The sequence below is a fragment of the Furipterus horrens genome, unplaced genomic scaffold (genome assembly GCF_987537825.1).
Source record: "Furipterus horrens unplaced genomic scaffold, mFurHor1.1.pri manual_scaffold_1, whole genome shotgun sequence".
In the NCBI taxonomy this organism is placed as follows: domain Eukaryota; kingdom Metazoa; phylum Chordata; class Mammalia; order Chiroptera; family Furipteridae; genus Furipterus; species Furipterus horrens.
In genome coordinates, this window is record NW_028327171.1 from 201,475,356 (window position 1) to 201,478,713 (window position 3,358).

General features: G+C 36.2%; 1 non-coding gene across 1 annotated transcript; it reads left to right on the plus strand.

The window, feature by feature from the left end:
• The first annotated feature begins 529 nt into the window (after positions 1–529).
• On the plus strand, positions 530–635 carry LOC150022615 (U6 spliceosomal RNA). The gene has a single exon (XR_016513524.1). It is a non-coding gene; the product is annotated as a U6 spliceosomal RNA (small nuclear RNA).
• The last annotated feature ends 2,723 nt before the right edge of the window (positions 636–3,358 follow it).

Sequence of the window (3,358 nt, forward strand, 5' to 3'; positions counted from 1 at the left end):
GTCAAAACCTGCTATGGTCTGACACCTATCTTCATTCCTCTTCCAAATTCTCTCCACTCATCTTCTCTCAGTGCCTCCTCATGATGCTCCCTCCCACCCTAGCCCCAGGGCCTTGCACACATTTTTATCATCTCCAAGGTTGTAGCGACTCTACTCACTCTTTTTTAGGGGGTGGTGGTGGTGGTGGTGGTGGTCACTTCCTTAAAAATGCATAATCTAACATCCATAGCACTGTGCTTATCACCTAATAACATTTATTATTTTTACAATTTACATTTTTGTGTGTAGTTATTTTACTGCTGCTTATATCCCTCACTGGACTGTACACACATCAGGATCTTTGACATATTGGAGTCACATCATGTCCCAGGGCCCACACAGTGCCTGACTCAAAGGAGGCTATCAGTATATTTTTGTTGAATGAATAACATTTACTTAAGACATTGCTGTTTTCCTCATAACTGAATGCAGTCATGGGAATAAGCTCCCTTTTGCATCACATCTGTACATGTCACAGATAAGTAGTCATGTGCTTGCTTCAGCAACACATATTCTAAAATTGGAATGATACAGAGAGGACTAGCGTGGCCCCTTGCTCAAAAACGATATACAAATAAGGAAAGCAAAATGTTGGTAATGATGCCAATAGCTCTGCAAGATCTGTCTTTCAATAAGATATCTTTTTAAAAACCCAACTTCTTTTTAAGCCTGGCCTCTTTATTGAGAACACAAGCTGCCTTTGATCTTAGCACAGAATAGAAATGCAAAGATGACCAGCAGCCATCATGGAAAAGCATTAGTGGGTCTCCGAGTTGCCCCACAAAGGACAATAGGCCAGCATTGCTGAAAGGTCTAACCTGGTTTTGCATCATTTTATACTAGGTGCTAGTGCTTTCCTCTACCTTCTTTAATCCTCTTGTGGGATAATACTACTCTTTTTAGTTTCCTATTTGCTCAGATCCTCTGGATACCTCATTATTTTAAGGGAAGTTACGTTGTTCTCCTGTCATGGCTATTGTGAATAACGCTGTAATGAACTGGGGATGCAGATATCTCTTTGAAATAGCGATTAAGTTTCCTTTGGATATACACCTAGAAATGAGACTGCTGAATCATATGGCAGATCTGTTTTTAATCTTTTGAGGAACCTCCATACTGTTTTTGAAGGTGGCTGTACCACCAAGTTACGAGTTGCCCTTTCTCCACATCCTCACCAACTGAAGTTATCCCTTACCTTTTTTATTATAAGTGGTATCAGGTGATGTCTCATTGTGGTTTTATTTTGCATTTCCCTGATGATTAATGACACTGAGCATCTTTTCATGTATTTTGTTGGCCATTTGTATCTCTTCTTTGGAAAACTGTATTCAGTTCTTCTGCCCATTTTCTTTTTTAATTGGATTGCTTTTTTGTTTTATTTTGTTTTTGCTGTTGAGTTGTATGCACTCCTGATATGTTTTGGACATTAACTCCTTATAAGGTAGATGGTTGCAAATATTTTCTCTCATTCCTTAGGTTTGCCTTTTTATTTTGCTGATTTGTTCTTTTGCTGTGCTAAGGCTTTTTAGTTTGGTGCAGTCCTAGTTGTTTCATTGCTCACACTTCTAGTGTTATACCAAAAAAAATTCTTGCTAAGACCAATGTCAAAGGTCTCTTCCCTGTATTTTCTTCTAGTAATTTTAGAGTTTTGGGTCTTACACTCTAGTCTTTAATCCATTTTAAGTTAATTTTGTAAATGGGCAAAATGTGACCCAATTTTATTTTTCTTCCTGCAGTTATCCATTTTTCCCAGCACCATTTATTGAAAAGACTATTCTTTCCCCATTGAGTCTTCTTGACTTCTTTGTCAAATATTAGGTTAACTGTCCACACGTGCATTTATTTCCAGGGTTTTGATTCTGTTCCAATGGTCTATGTGTCTATTTTTATGCAAGTACCATACAGTTTTGATTACTATAAAGTTTGAAATCAGGAAGTGTGAAATCTCCACCTTTGTTTTTCTTTCTCAAGATTTCTTTGGCTATTCTTTTGTGGTTTTATACATATTTTAGGGGTTTTTTCCTGTTTCTCTTAAAAATGTCTTTGGACTTTTGATAGGAATTGCATTGAATGTATAGATGGCTTAGGGTAGTATGGTCGTTTTAACAATATTAATTCTTCTGATCCATGAACATAGGATATCTTTTCATTTATTCCATCAATGTCTTGTAAATTTTCACCTCCTTGGTTAAATTTAGTCCTAAGTATTTAATTATTTTTGATGTTATTTTAAGTCTTATTTAACTTATCAATTTTTCATGTGTCTCTTCTAGAATATAAGCTACTTGAAGATAGGGTATTATTCAAAATAAAGACCACTTTAGCAAAACTGCATGCTTCAAAGACATGTTTGTTTAATTAATAAAATAATTTTAGGTCATTCACAATTATGAATCTAATAATAGTTTCTGTACCAGGAACTAGTTTAAGCACTTTATATGTGGGTTGACTATTTTATCTTGTATAGTCAGAAGCTCAGCAATGTATGCCTTCTGATCAAAGAGGAGGCTTTGGTAAAGGCCATCCATCCTCTTTTGGTTTTTAAAGGGATACACATGGAGCATCAAGCAAACCCTAAATCAATCGTGACAAATAACAGTGTGACAAATGTCACAGTCAAACTGTTCACACCTCCCCATGTCACAATATGTGAGACACCTAACTTGGTGCCACAGGGGTTACTGGAATGAATAAAACATGGTTCATTCTCCAGAACTCTTAATGTATAAAGGCTTATAAAATCCCCTACTCCCTTCACTAGCATCTTTTCCTTACTGGACTCCCAAAATGCTTACAGCCCATCTTATATTATTAGGTAGAAAATGAAAGACATTCTTTCTGGGGAAACTGATCCAACAAGAAGAAAAACCTTGAGAAATTATTTCGGTAGTTTTCTACTGAGAGAGCCAAACCTCACATTCAATTGCCCTGTCGCAAGTTCCACAAATTGCCAAATTGTGTCAAGAAACAACACCCAATAATATTTCTTTTAAAATGAACAGTCAGAAACCACCAGTTAACCAAGAGAAGCTTTCATGTGAAATGCAGAGACTGAACAAATAGAAAAAGGAAACACAGAGAAAACAAAGATAAGGGAGTAAACAAAAGGAAACTCTAAAGCATTTAAGTCAATTTTGTTTAAAAGGTAAGAGCAGATGCCACAGCAATCTAAAAGAAGATGCCCATAAAACAAGCAAAGGATGTTTTGCTACAAAAGAAAGAAAAAAAGAAAATTAACTATATGATGCAGAAATAAACCTTTCAACATGTAGGAGTGGCAAAACATTTTCTCTGCCTTCTTAAGATCACCTACTAGGCC